Source organism: Pseudophryne corroboree, chromosome 7 (genome assembly GCF_028390025.1).
Source record: "Pseudophryne corroboree isolate aPseCor3 chromosome 7, aPseCor3.hap2, whole genome shotgun sequence".
NCBI classification, from domain to species: Eukaryota; Metazoa; Chordata; class Amphibia; order Anura; family Myobatrachidae; genus Pseudophryne; species Pseudophryne corroboree.
In genome coordinates this window covers 285746153-285762067 of record NC_086450.1, presented here as the reverse complement: position 1 = coordinate 285762067, position 15915 = coordinate 285746153, and the positions used below count along the sequence as shown (strand labels likewise).

General features: G+C 49.0%; 1 protein-coding gene across 7 annotated transcripts in view; it reads right to left on the bottom strand.

Annotated features, from left to right (window-relative positions):
* The window catches only part of DHRS7B (dehydrogenase/reductase 7B), a 290811-nt gene that overhangs the window by 36786 nt on the left and 238110 nt on the right, over positions 1-15915 (bottom strand). The window lies entirely within an intron of this gene.

Here is a 15915-nt window from a genome sequence, read left to right as displayed (position 1 = left end):
ACTGGATCAGCACCGGCTGGTGTAGGAGCAGGGATTTTGCTTGACTTAGGGCATTGTAGATGGCCCTTAGTTCCAGAATATTTATGTGAAGGGAAGTCTCCTGACTCGACCATAGTCCTTGGAAGTTTCTTCCCTGTGTGACTGCCCCCCAGCCTCGAAGGCTGGCAAACATGGTCACCAGGACCCAGTCCTGTATGCCGAACCTGCGGCCCTCTAGAAGTGGGCACTCTGCAGCCACCACAGTAGAGACACCCTGGTTCTTGGAGACAGGGTTATTAAGCGATGCATCTGAAGATGCGATCCGGACCACTGGTCCAACAGGTCCCACTGAAAGATTCTGGCATGGAACCTGCCGAAGGGAATTGCTTCGTAAGAAGCCACCATCTTTCCCAGGACCCGCGTGCAGCGATGCACTGATACCTGTTTTGGTTTCAGGAGGTCTGACTAGAGATGACAACTCCCTGGCTTTCTCCTCCGGGAGAAACACTTTTCTCTGGACTGTATCCAGAATCATACCCAGGAACAGTAGCCGTGTCGTCGGAACCAGCTGTGACTTTGGGATATTCAGAATCCAGCCGTGCTGGTGCAGCACTTCCTGAGATAGTGCTACTCCCACCAACAACTGTTCCTTGGACCTCGCTTTTATTAGGAGATCGTCCAAGTACGGGATAATTAAAACTCCCTTTCTTCGAAGGAGTATCATCATTTCCGCCATAACCTTGGTAAATACCCTCGGTGCCGTGGACAGTCCAAACGGCAGCGTCTGGTATTGGTAATGGCAATCCTGTACCACAAATCTGAGGTACTCCTGGTGAGGATGGTAAATGGGGACATGCAAGTAAGCATCCTTGATGTCCAGGGATACCATGTAATCCCCCTCGTCCAGGCTTGCAATAACCGCCCTGAGCGATTCCATCTTGAACTTGAATTTCTTTATGTACGTGTTCAAGGATTTCAAATTTAGAATGGGTCTCACCGAACCGTCCGGTTTCGGTACCACAAATAGTGTGGAATAATAACCCCGGCCTTGTTGAAGTAGGGGTACCTTGATTATCACCTGCTGGGAATACAGCTTGTGAATTGCCGCTAGCACCGCCTCCCTGTCTGAGGGAGCAATCGGCAAGGCAGATTTTAGGAACCGGTGGGGTGGGGACGCCTCGAATTCCAGCTTGTACCCCTGAGATACTATTTGCAGAATCCAGGGATCCACCTGTGAGCGAACCCACTGATCGCTGAAATTTTTGAGGCGACCCCCCACCGTACCTGGCTCCGCCTGTGGAGCCCCACCGTCATGCGGCGGACTTGGAAGAAGAAGCGGGGGAGGACTTTTGCTCCTGGGAACCTGCTGTTTGTTGCAGCCTTTTTCCCCTACCTCTGCCTCTGGACAGAAAAGACCCGCCTTTTCCACGCCTGTTTTTCTGGGTCCGAAAGGACTGAACCTGATAAAACGGCGCCTTCTTAGGCTGTGAGGGGACATGGGCTAAAAATGCTGACTTCCCAGACGTTGCTGTGGAAACTAGGTCCGAGAGACCATCCCCAAATAATTCCTCACCCTTATATGGTAACACTTCCATGTGCTTTTTTGAATCTGCATCTCCTGTCCACTGGCGAGTCCATAAGCCTCTCCTAGCAGAAATGGACAATGCACTTACTTTAGATGCCAGTCGGCAGATTTCCCTCTGTGCATCTCTCATATATAAGACTGAGTCTTTTATATGGTCTATGGTTAACAGGATCGTGTCTCTGTCTAATGTGTCAATATTTTCTGACAGTTTATCTGACCATGCAGCGGCAGCACTGCACATCCAAGCTGACGCAATAGCTGGCCTAAGTATAATGCCTGTGTGTGTATATACAGACTTCAGGATCGCCTCCTGCTTTCTATCAGCAGGTTCCTTGAGGGCGGCCGTATCCGGAGACGGTAGTGCCACCTTTTTAGACAAACGTGTGAGCGCTTTATCCACTCTAGGGGGTGTTTCCCATCGTGACCTATCCTCTGGCGGGAAAGGGAACGCCATTAGTACCTTCTTAGGAATTACCAATTTTTTTATCAGGGAAAGCCCACGCTTCTTCACACACTTCATTTAATTCATCTGATGGGGGAAAAACTACGGGTAGTTTTTTCTCTCCAAACATAAAATCCCCTTTTTAGTGGTACCTGTAGTTATATCAGAAATGTTTAACACCTCTTTCATTGCCTCAATCATGCAGTGAATGGCCTTAGTGGGCATCAGGTTTGACTCATCGTCGTCGACACTGGTGTCAGTATCAGTGTCGACATCTGGGTCTGCTTGAGGTAGCGGGCGTTTTAGAGCCCCTGACGACCCATGCGACGCCTGGGCAGGCACGAGCTGAGAAGTCGGCTGTCCCACATTTGGCATGTCGTCGATTTTCTTATATAAGGAGTCTATACGTGCACTCATTACTTTCCATAAGCCCATCCACTCAGGTGTCTGCCCCGCAGGGGGTGACATCCCTTCTAAAGGCATCTGCTCTGCCTCCACATCATTATCCTCATCAAACATGTCGACACAGCCGTACCGACACACCGCACACACACCAGGAATGCTCCGAATGAGGACAGGACCCACAAAAGCCCTTTGGGGGGACAGAGTGAGAGTATGCCAGCACACACCAGAGCGCTATATAATGCAGGGACTAACTGAGTTATGTCCCCTATAGCTGCTTTTTATATTATATATATATATTGCGCCCAAATTTAGTGCCCCCTCTCTGTTTTTACCCTGTTCTGTAGTGTAGACTGCAGGGGAGAACCAGGGAGCTTCCTTCCAGCGGATCTGTGAAGGAGAAATGGCGCCAGTGTGTCTGAGGGAGATAGCTCCGCCCCTTTTCCGCGGCCTATTCTCCCGCTTTTTTCTGGATTCTGGCAGGGGTATTTACCACATATATAGCCTCTGGGGCTATATATTGTGGTATTTTTGTCAGCCAAGGTGTTTTTATTGCTGCTCAGGGCGCCCCCCCCCCCCCCCCCCAAGCGCCCTGCACCCTCAGTGACCGGAGTGTGAAGTGTGCATGAGGAGCAATGGCGCACAGCTGCAGTGCTGTGCGCTACCTTGGTGAAGACTGATGTCTTCTGCCGCCGTTTTTCCGGACCTCTTCTTGCTTCTGGCTCTGTAAGGGGGACGGCGGCGCGGCTCCGGGACCGAACACCAAGGACTGGGCCTGCGGTCGATCCCTCTGGAGCTAATGGTGTCCAGTAGCCTAAGAAGCCCAATCCGGCTGCAAGCAGGCGAGTTCGCTTCTTCTCCCCTTAGTCCCTCGCTGCAGTGAGCCTGTTGCCAGCAGGTCTCACTGAAAATAAAAAACCTAAAACTATACTTTCTTTCTAAGGGCTCAGGAGAACCCCTAGTGTGCATCCAACCTCGGCCGGGCACGAAATCTAACTGAGGCTTGGAGGAGGGTCATAGTGGGAGGAGCCAGTGCACACCAGGTAGTCCTAAATCTTTCTAGAGTGCCCAGCCTCCTTCGGAGCCCGCTATTCCCCATGGTCCTTACGGAGTTCCCAGCATCCACTAGGACGTTAGAGAAATAATAAATATAAACAAAAAGATACCGGCCAGTATCACACTAATATGATTAATCTGATTAAAATTTAATCATAAAATACAATTCTTAATTAATTGCAACATATTCATACATAAAATTGCCCTAGCGAATTGATGACAAGATTATATATCACTCTGGACTTTATAATGAAGAGTGCTTGTACTAAGGGGCCCTACACACTCGGCGATGCGCCGCCGAGGTGCCCGACGAGCAACCCGGCGGCGGGGGGGCAGTGACGGGGGGAGTTAAGTTTCTTCACTCCCCCCGTCACCAGGCTGCATTGAAGTGCAGGCAAATATGGACGAGATCGTCCATATTGGCCTGCATGCACAGCCGACGGGAGATCAGCGATGAACGAGCGCGGGGCCGCGCATCGATCATCGCTGGAGTCTCCACACTGAAAGATATGAACGAGTTCTCGTTCATTTATGAACGAGATCGTTCATATCTTTCAGAATATCGGCATGTGTGTAGGGCCTATAACAGTCCCGGTAATTAGCACAATGAATTACTGTGCCCTAATGAGCAAGCATATATTCCCTTATCCTGGCAGCCTTTCAATCATCCATATATGTCAAGGTTAGTATTATTATGTAGCCACACAGGATTCTCTCAGCCCAAATGGAAGAAGCAGACTTTAATAAATAGTGTCATGTAAAATTTGCAAGGATTGACAGCCAATTGCCAGGGATAGAAGCAGAATTAGTAGATTAGGTTAGCCCCTGTTTTGCATAGATCCAGGATTAGAGCACATTTTGCCAAAGCACTCAACATAAATGTTATCCTTTCTGGCTGCACAAGCTAGCAGCATATGATTCAAAGGGTCACCAAAGCTTCATAGCACTCTTAACCCTGTGCACTGGGGTATGAGTGATAACAGTTCACCGGCCGGTAAATACAAGTTGTGAGCCACACACCCGGTATTGCAAGGGGTGAGAGACTTTCTCTTGACTCACAGTACTTGTCTTTATTTGAGAGGGATAAAGACAAGTACTGTGAGTCAAGAGAAAGTCTCTCACCCCTTGCAATACCGATTGTGTGGCTCACAACTTGTATTTACCGGCCGGTGAACTGTTATCACTCATACCCCAGTGCACAGGGTTAAGAGTGCTATGAAGCTTTGGTGACCCTTTGAATCATATGCTGCTAGCTTGTGCAGCCAGAAAGGATAACATTTATGTTGAGTGCTTTGGCAAAATGTGCTCTAATCCTGGATCTATGCAAAACAGGGGCTAACCTAATCTACTAATTCTGCTTCTATCCCTGGCAATTGGCTGTCAATCCTTGCAAGTTTTACAGGACACTATTTATTAAAGTCTGCTTCTTCCATTTGGGCTGAGAGAATCCTGTGTGGCTACATAATAATACTAACCTTGACATATATATGGATGATTGAAAGGCTGCCTGGATAAGGGAATATATGCTTGCTCATTAGGGCACAGTAATTCATTGTGCTAATTACCGGGACTGTTAGTACAAGCACTCTTCATTATAAAGTCCAGAGTGATATATAATCTTGTCATCAATTCGCTAGGGCAATTTTATGTATGAATATGTTGCAATTAATTAAGAATTGTATTTTATGATTACATTTTAATCAGATTAATCATATTAGTGTGATACTGGCCGGTATCTTTTTGTTTATATTTATTATTTTTTGTCATCTGTGTGTATGTAGATTATAAAAAGATAAACTTAAATCTCAAAACCAAGGTGGTAGCGCTGTCTCATTTTTGTTTGTATATTCTTTCTTGGAGGGTTTTTGGATCATCCCTCAGAGTTCAGCTGCTTTCACTTTGGTTAGTGATTAGCGCCAGGTGCAAATCCATTTTTTTTTTTTTGTCTTTTATGTAAGGAGTTGACACTGTCGGTTAATACCTTCCACCTATCCATCCACTCTGGTGTCGGCCCCACAGGGGGCGACATCCCATTTATCGGCCTCTGCTCCGCCTCCACGTAACCTTCCTCATCCAACATGTCGACACAGCCGTACCGACACACCGCACACACACAGGGAATGCTCTGACTGAGGACAGGACCCCACAAAGTCCTTTGGGGAGACAGAGCGAGTATGCCAGCACACACCAGAGCGCTATATAATGCAGGGATTAACACTATAACTGAGTGATTTTCCCCCAATAGCTGCTTGTATACATATATTGCGCCTAAATTTAGTGCCCCCCCCTCTTTTTTTAACCCTTTGAGCCTGAAAACTACAGGGGAGAGCCTGGGGAGCTGTCTTCCAGCTGCACTGTGAAGAGAAAATGGCGCCAGTGTGCTGAGGGAGAAGCCCCGCCCCATTTTCGGCTGACTTTCTCCCGCTTTTTCTGGAATACTGGCAGGGGTCATTTTACATCTATATAGCCTCTAGGACTATATATGATGTAGATTTGCCAGCCAAGGTGTCATATATTGCCCTCAGGGCGCCCCCCCCAGCGCCCTGCACCCATCAGTGACCAGAGTGTGAGGTGTACATGAGGAGCAATGGCGCACAGCTGCAGTGCTGTGCGCTACCTTGGTGAAGACCGAAGTCTTCTGCCGCCGATTTTCCGGACTCTTCATGCTTCTGGCTCTGTAAGGGGGACGGCGGCGCGGCTCCGGGAACGAACACCAAGGTCGGGTCCTGCGGTCGATCCCTCTGGAGCTAATGGTGTCCAGTAGCCTAAGAAGCCCAAACTACCACCCGTTAGGTAGGTTCGCTTCTTCTCCCCTTAGTCCCTCGCTGCAGTGAGTCTGTTGTCAGCAGATCTCACTGTAAAATAAAAAACCTAAATATACTTTCTTTCTAGGAGCTCAGGAGAGCCCCTAGTGTGCATCCAGCTCAGCCGGGCACAAGAATCTAACTGAGGTCTGGAGGAGGGTCTTAGTGGGAGGAGCCAGTGCACACCAGGTAGTCCTAAAGCTTTCTTTAGTTGTGCCCAGTCTCCTGCGGAGCCGCTAATCCCCATGGTCCTTACGGAGTCCCCAGCATCTACTTAGGACGTTAGTGAAATAGGATTTTAATTACCTACCGGTAAATACTTTTCTCGTAGTCCGTAGAGGATGCTGGGGTCCACATTAGTACCATAGGGTATAGACAAGTCCACTAGGAGCCACTGGCACTTTAAGGGGTATATGCAATTGCGGTCGAATTCCCGAAATTGTCGAATTTCGGGTCATTTTCGCCCCAAAAAAAAATTCGCCTATGCAATTCAGTGCTTTCCGACCAAAAAACGGACTTTCAAAATTCGACTTTTTGAAATTCCAATTTTTGCAAATTTGACTTTTCTGCAATGAAACAAGTGCTGCAATTCGACAAAAGCATATTCAATTCAAGTTTGGAAATTCGACAGCAGTGCTTTTAGACAGCAAATTCGTCATTTTCAATCCGCCACATTTTGGAGGGTGAAAACAATAAAAAAAAATGTAAACATGTTTTTTTTGGTGTTTTTTTTTTTAGGAATAGCATATCTATTTATATTAGAAGGGATTAGGTATTTTTTTTTTTTTTGGAGGCACAAATATTACTTATATATTTTTTAAAATATTATTTTTTTTTATTGCTGGAACGGTAAAATCCTTAAAAAAAATGGCGTGGGGTCCCCCCTCCAAAGCATAACCAGCCTCGGGCTCTTCGAGCTGGTCCTGGTTCTAAATATGCGGGGGGAAAATTGACAGGGGATCCCCCGTATTTTTAAAAACAGCACCGGGCTCTGCGCCTGGTGCCAAAAATACGGGGGACAAAACGAGCAGGGGTCCCCCGTATTTTTAACACCAGCATCGGGCTCCACTAGCTGGACAGATAATGCCACAGCCGGGGGTCACTTTTATGCCGTGCCCTGCGGCCGTGGCATTAAATATCCAACTAGTCACCCGTGGCCGGGGTACCCTGGGGGAGTGGGGACCCCTTCAATCAAGGGGTCCCCCCCAGCCACCCAAGGGCCAGGGGTGAAGCCCGAGGCTGTCCCCCCCCCATCCAATGGGCTGCGGATGGGGGGGCTGATAGCCTTCTGTGATAATGAAAAGAATATTGTTTTTTTCCAGCAGTACTACAAGTCCCAGCAAGCCTCCCCCGCAAGCTGGTACTTGGAGAACCACAAGTACCAGCATGCGGGAGAAAAACGGTCCCGCTGGTACCTGTAGTACTACTGGGAAAAAAATACCCAAATAAAAACAGGACACACACCGTGACAGTAAAACTTTATTTCATACGTCGACACACACATACTTACCTATGTTCACACGCCGACATCGGTCCTCTTCTCCATGTAGAATCCACGGATACCTGAAAATAAAAGATCAATATACTCACCTCAGCCATGGTCCAGAGATACATCCACGTACTTGGCAAAAAAAGAAAACGAACACACGGGCCACCGGACTGAAAGGGGTCCCATGCTGACACATGAGACCCCTTTCCACGAATGAGACCTGTCAGTGACAGCTGTCACACAAAGGTCTCTAAAGCCAATCAGGAAGCGCAACTTCGTTGCGCTCACCTGATTGGCTGTGCGCTGTCTGTGCTGTGACAGCGCATCGCACAGCTCCGTCCATTTTATTCAATGGTGGGAACTTAGCGGCTAGCGGTGAGGTCACCCGCCGGTCAGCGGCTGACCGCGGGTAACCCCACCGCTAGCCGCTAAGTTCCCACCATTGAAACTAATGGAGCGGCTTTGCGATGCGCTGTCACAGCACAGACAGCGCACAGCCAATCAGGTGAGCGCCACGGAAGTAGCGCTTCCTGATTGGCTGAAGGGACTTCAGTGACAGGAGTCACGTGATGTCCCGGCATTCGGGAGAAAGGGGTCTGATGTGAAAGCATGGGACCCCTTTTAGTCCGGTATGGAGCGGGTGTTCGGTTTGTTTTTTTTAACAAGTACGTGGATTTATATCTGGACGTGGATGTACCTCTGGACGCTGGAAGGTGAGTATAATTTTTTCACAGGTACCCTCGGATCGTCGGAGACCGTGGCAGTCGGCGTGTCAACATAGGTAAGTATGTGTGTGTCGGTAGTGTGTAATAAAGTTTTACTATCAAGGTGTCTGTGTACTGTTTTTATTTGGGTATTTTTTTTCCAGTAGTACTACAGGTACCAGCGGGCCCGTTTTTCTCCCGCATGCTGGTACTTGTGGTTCTCCAAGTACCAGCTTGCGGGGGAGGCTTGCTGGGACTTGTAGTACTACTGGAAAAAACAATATCTTTTTATTATCACAAAAGGCTATCAGCCCCCCCATCCGCAGCCCATTGGATGGGGGGGGGACAGCCTCGGGCTTCACCCCTGGCCCTTGGGTGGCTGGGGGGGGGACCCCTTGATTGTAGGGGTCCCCACTCCCCCAGGGTACCCCGGCCAGGGGTGACTAGTTGGATATTTAATGCCACGGCCGCAGGGCACGGCATAAAAGTGACCCCCGGCTGTGGCATTATCTGTCCAGCTAGTGGAGCCCGATGCTGGTGTGAAAAATACGGGGGACCCCTGCTCGTTTTGTCCCCCGTATTTTTGGCACCAGCACCAGGCGCAGAGCCCGGTGCTGGTTTTAAAAATACGGGGGATCCCCTGTCAATTTTTTCCCCGCATTTTTAGAACCAGGACCAGCTCGAAGAGCCCGAGGCTGGTTATGCTTTGGAGGGGGGACCCCACGCCATTTTTTTTTCCGGGTTTTTCCCGTTTTTTAAAATCGCGGCAAAATCCGCCAAATCGGCCGATTTTCGCCCGCGGGTCTGTCGAATCCGTTTTGCATTGAATATGGTGAATTCCAGCAGCCACCTGCCGGAATTCACCTGTCGAATTGTGTCGAATTTAAAAACGGCGATAATTTGCCGCGATTCGCCGTGAATTGCATATACCCCTAAGAGTTTGAGAGTGTGGGCTGGCTCCTCCCTCTATGCCCCTCCTATCAGACTCAGTCTAGAAACTGTGCCCAAGGAGACAGACAACTTTGAGATAAGGATTTTACACAGATACTGGCGAGATTCACACCAGCTCACACACACAAGGCAAACCAAGCTAACCAGCTTGAAAACTCAGCAACAGCTGAACAAGATTACTTAACCAAGTGGCAAAACAGTACTTAACCAAGAAATAAGCAGTACTAAACTAAGCAACCACTGCAGGATCACGAAGCGCTGGGCGGGCGCCCAGCATCCTCTACGGACTACGAGAAAAGGATTTACTGGTAGGTAATTAAAATCCTATTCTCTCTTGCGTCCTAGAGGATGCTGGTGTCCACATTAGTGGGGATGTACCAAATTTCCCAGAACGGGAGGGAGAGCACGGAGGCTCCTGCAGAACTGATTGACCAAACTTCAGGTCCTCAGAGGCCCAAGTATCGAACTTGTAGAACTTGGAAAACGTGTTCGACCAAGACCAAGTAGCCGCTCGGCAAAGCTGTAAAGCAGAGACACCCCGAGCAGCCACCCAGGAAGAACCCACCTTACGAGTAGAGTGGGCCTTAACAGATATAGGACACGGCAACCCTGCCGTGGAATACGCATGCTGGATAGTGAACCTGATCCAGCTAGAGATTGTCTGCTTAGAAGCAGGACACCCAAGTTTCTTGGGATCATACAGGACAAACAGAGACCTCGTCACATAGATTTTCAGAGCCCTTACAACATCCAAGGACTTTGATGAAATTGAGCAGTCAGTAGCAACTGGCACAATAGGCTGGTTGATATGAAATGCCGACACAACCTTTAGAAGGAACTGCTGACGTGTCCAGAGCTCAGCTCTATCTTCATGGAAGATCAAGTAGGGGCTCTTACAAGACAAAGCCCCCAACTCCGACACACGTCTAGCAGGAGCTAAGGCCAACAAAGTGACAGCCTTCCATGTGAGAAACTTGACCTCAACCTCCTGTAGAGGCTCGAACCAATCCGATTGGAGAAACTGCAACACCACGTTAAGATCCCAGGGTGCCGTAGACGGCACAAAGGGAGGCTGGATGTGCAGAACCCCTTTCAAAAAAGTCTGAACCTCAGGGAGAGAAGCCAACTGTTTCTGGAAGAAAATGGATAGGGCCGAAATCTGGATCTTCACAGATCCCAACCGCAGGCCCATATCCACACAACGTCCCAGTTGAAACTCCACCGTAGGAAACTTCTTGGATTCACACCAAGATACATACTTTCTCCAAATGCGATGGTAATGTTTACACTTTACTCCTTTCCTAGCCTGTATCAGGGTAGGAATAACCTTGCTCGGAATGCCCTTCCGAGCTAATATCTGGCGTTCAACTTATATGCCGTCAAACGTAGCCGCGGTAAGTCTTGATAAGCGGACGGCCCCTGCTGCAGCAAGTCCTCCCAAAGAGGAAGAGGCCTCAGGTCTTCCAGCAAAATACCCAGAAGATCCGCGTACCAAGCCCTTCTTGGCCAGTCCAGAGCAATGAGGATAGCCAGTTCTCCTTATGAGTTTTAGAACTCTTGGAATGAGCGGAAGTGGAGGAAACACGTATACCGACTGGAACACCCACGGAGTCACCAGGGCGTCCACCGCTAAGGGCTTGCGGGTCCCTTGACCTGGAACAATAACTCAGAAGCTTCTTGTTGAGAGGGGAGGCCATCATGTCTATTTGAGGTACACCCCAAAGATCTGTCACCTCCGTGAACACCTCCGGAAGGAGGCCCCACTCACCTGGATGGAGATCGTGTCTGCTGAGGAAGTTCGCTTCCCAGTTGTCTACTCCCAGAATGAAGATTGCTGATAGCACCAACGCCTGTTTTTCTGCCCAGAGGATGATTCTTGTTACCTCTGACATCGCAGCTCTGCTCTTCGTTCTGCCCTGTCGGTTTATGTAGGCCACCGTTGTTACACTGTCTGACTGCACTTGAATGGCTTGATCTCGCAGAAGATGAGATGCTTGTAGAAAAAGTTGTACACGGCTCTTAGTTCCAGAATGTTCATTGGAAGACTGGATTCCAGACTTGACCACCTTCCTTGGACGGTTTCTCCTTGAGTGACTGCGTCTCAGCCCTGGAGACTTGCATCCATGGTTAGAAGGTTCCACTCCTGAATCCTGAACCTGCAGCCCACCAGAAGGTGAGGCATTTGCAGCCACCAGTGAAGTGAAATCCTAGCTTTCAGCGACAAACGTATCCTCTGGTGCATGTGTAGGTGAGATCCCGACCACTTGTCTGGGAGATCCAGTTGGAAGAACAGAGCATGAAACCTTCTGTACTGTAGAGCCTCGTAGGAGGCAACCATCTTCCCCAGAAGGCAAATGCACTGATGAACAGATACCCGATATGGCTTCAGGACATCCCGGACCATCGTTTGAATCACCAACGCTTTCTCCTGCGGCAGAAACACCCGCTGCACTTCCATGTTGAGGATCATCCCCAGAAAGGACAATCTCCTTGTCGGCTCCAAATGGGATTTTGGAAGGTTCAGGATCCAACCATGTTCCCTGAGCAGATGAGTTGTGAGAACAATAGACTGTAACACGTCTCCCTGGACGACGCCTTTATCAGCAGATCATCCAGATATGAGATTATGTTCACCTACTGCCTGCGGAGGAGAACCATCATCTCGGCCATCACCTTGGTGAACACCCTCGGTGCTGTGGAGAGGCAGATTGGCAGTGCCTGAAATTGATAGTGACTGTCTAACAGTGCAAATCTCAGATAAGCCTGGTGAGGCGGCCATATCGGAATGTGGAGGTACGCGTCCTTGATATCCAGGGATAGCAGAAACTCCCTCCTTCAGACCTGAAATCACTGCTCTGCGAGACTCCATTTTGAATTTGAACAGCCTCAGGTAAGGGTTCAACGATTTCAAGTTCAAAATCGGTTTGACCGAACCATCCGGTTTCGATACCACGAAAAGGTTTGACTAATAACCATTGTTTTGCATGTGAGGTGGAACTGGGACAATGACCTGTGACTTTTCCAATTTTAGGATGGCTTCCTGTGGGATAGCCCTGGCTGTCAGCAAAGCTGGCAAGCCTGATTTGAAAAAACGGTGAGGTGGAATTTCTTGAAACTCGAGTCTGTACCCCTGGGACACAATATCCTGTACCCAGGGATCCAGGCCGGACGACACCCAGACGTGGCTGAAACGTCTGAGTCTCGCACCCACCAGGCCGTCCTCCAGGCTGTGTGGTCCACCGTCATGTTGAGGATTTTGAGGAACCAGAAGCGGGTTTCTGGTCCTGGTAGCCTGCAGGTGCAGGCTTTTTGGATTTTGCACGACCACCTCTAAAGAAGGTGGTAGGAGGCTTGGACTTTTTTGTCTTAGCGGTCTGAAAGGACTGCTACACAGCTGAAGAAAATGGTTTCTTCGTATAAGGTGTAAAAGAGGGAAGGAAAGGAGACTTACCCGCGGTTGCCGTGGAAATCAACGCATCCAATGCTTCCCCAAATAGAGCCTGACCTGTGTAGGGTATGTTCTCCACACTTCTCCTGGATTCCGCGTCTGCAGATCATTGGCGTAGCCAGAGTCCCCTGCGAGCTGCAACCGACATGGAAGATATCCGTGCAGTCAGCGTACCCAGGTTCTTCATGGATTTCACCATGAACCCCGCAGAATCCTGTATGTTACGTAAAAACAATTCAATGTCACTTCTATCCATTGTATCCAAGTCCTCTAGTAATGTGCCTGACCACTTTACTATGGCTTTAGAAATCCATGCACAGGCAATAGTGGGCCTTAACGCCACTCCTGAAGCAGTGTATATGGATTTGAGCGTAGTGTCAATCTTACGATCAGCCGGTTCTTTTAACGCGGTAGATCCAGGGACAGGTAAAACTACCTTTTTTGACAGTCTGGAGACTGATGTGTCAACTATGGGTGGGTTTTCCCATTTTTTCCCCATCCTTCTCAGGGAAGGGAAAAGCAACCAGAACCCTTTGGGGATCTGGAATTTTTCTCCGGGTTTTCCATGGACTTTTCAAATATAGTGTTTAATTCTTTAGGCGCAGGGAAGGTCAGAGAGGCTTTCTTATTGTCAGTGAAGTAAGCCTCCTCAACCTGCTCAGTTGTAGTGTCATTAATGTTTAACAGATCTCTAATGGCCTCAATCATGAGCTGCACCCCCTTTGCCAGGGATGCCGCCCCACTTAGCACATCTCCATCACCGTCTGCAGTATCAGAGTCGGTATCCGTGTCATCTTGCAAAATCTGGGCAAGTGCACGTTTCTGTGGGAATATACTAGGGGATTTTGCCGGAATAGGAACAGAACCTGACCAAACCGCCATAGATTTCTTTAACACCTGAGTGTCAGTCTCGGTATGTGCTACCCCAGTAGAGATCTGAGAGATCATTCCCTTAATAGAGGTTAACCACTCAGGCTCAGCAATAGGGATCTGAGACAATGCATTACATTCCTGTGTACATGGAATGGATTCGTCCTGAGAGGAAACATCCTCTGCAGCATATGATACAGAGTCCCTAGACATGGCTATGGTTGCCGAATGTCAGGATCCCAGCGCACAGTATACCGGCGCCGGATTCCCGACACCCGGCATACAGACACATATTCTCCTTCGTGGGGGTGCGCCTACGTGCGCCATGAATAAATAGCATGGCGCATGTAGCGCGCCACCGTGCCCGCAGCGTGGCGAGCGCAGCGTGGCGAGCGCAGCGAGCCCGCAAGGGGCTCATTTGCCTTCGCCACGCTGTCGGTATGCCGGCGGTCGGGCTCCCAGCGCCGGTATGCTGGTCGCCGGGAGCCCGGCCGCCAGCATACCATACTACACCCGCTATGGGAGATAATAAACACCCACACACAGGGAAATGTCAGACACAGTTTCCCCCCAAGTATGCCACAGAGAGACACAGAGATTGGAGCCAACCCACACACAGCGCTTTCTGAGTAGATATAACACAACTACCCAGCGCTTACTGGGTACCTTAATAGACTACACAGTATAATCACAGCCTCTCCCCCCCCTTCTATAACCCCCTGGTACCGCACAGGATAGCTGGAGTTGCTTGGAGGGACAGCTCTCCCTGTCAGCGTCTGTGAACTGCAGGCAGGAAAATGGCGCTGAACACTGCTGGGTCCACTCTGAGGAGAAGCTCCGCCCCCTGAACATGACGCTGCTTCCCACTCTTCACTTTCTTTATACTGGCCTGAGGATTATCGCTGGCAGCATTAGAGAGGTCCCTGACAGCCACTGACCAGTATAGAGTATAGGCGCTGGCTCAGGGCGCTCCTCACAGCGCTGCACTATGTACTGCTAAGCCCCAGCGCGCAGTTAGTACTGCGCTCCCACCCTGTTGCCGTCATCTTCGCACCGGCTCCCCGCTTACCAGGGGGGGCGGTGACTTACTCACCATCGGAATCTTCTGGATCTGTAAGGGGGTGGCGGCATGCTGCAGGAGTGAGCGGTCGCCTGCGGCGGCTAGCGATCAGCACCCTCAGGAGCTACTGTCCTGTCAGCGGACATAGTGGCTCAAAACCCCGCAGGGTGGACACTACTCCACCCCTTACTCCCACGAAGCAGGGAGGCTGTTGCCAGCAGCCTCCCTGTGCCTATACTGACTCTTATAAAAAAAACAAAACCAAAGAAGCTCTAGGAGCTCCCCTAGCTGTGACCGGCTCCTCCGGGCACATTTTCTAAACTGAATCTGTTGGAGGGGCATAGAGAGAGAAGCCAGCTCACACTCTGAAACTCTTAAAGTGTCAGTGGCTTCTAGTGGACCAGTCTATACCCCATGGTACTGTGGACCCCAGCATCCTCTAGGACCTAAGAGAAATAAGATTCCTCACTCTCCTCTGTCACCTTATCAGGGATATGCAGAACTTCTCTGATAAACTCTATGAGAGCCTCTATTCCCTGCAACAAAGTGCCCTCCCCCACCTCTGAGTCTACCTCCCCATCCTCCATGTCGGACTCCTCATTATCCGAGTCAGACTGCAGGATTTGGGCCAAAGTACACTTTTGCGGACACACTCTACACTCTTTCTTGTGTGCTTATATTTCAGTGTTTTGATTTGACAGGCTATATTTTTCCTCTGTTGAGAAATTCTGCTTCACTTGTCATGATAAAAATTAATATGGTCTACCTTAACAACTGACCTCTGGTATTATACATCTGTATTCTTTCATTTTAGTTATTTTTTTATTTTATTTGTTATCTCTGCTGTGAAATTCTGTTTCATTTGTCAATTTTTGTGTATCTTAAACACTGTCTATTGACATAGTACCTCTGCATTATATATATATATTTTTTGTTTCTTACTACACATAATACTTCAATAAAATAGAAAATAGATATATAAACAAATAAATAAAAAGGGAACAAGATTGTGTCACTAAAGGTGCATACACACGGAGATATTTTGACTATGAGAGATTTTGACTGAGAGATTTCCCTTGAACTGGCAGTAGGAGATTTTGACTAACTTTACCAGAGATTTTGACT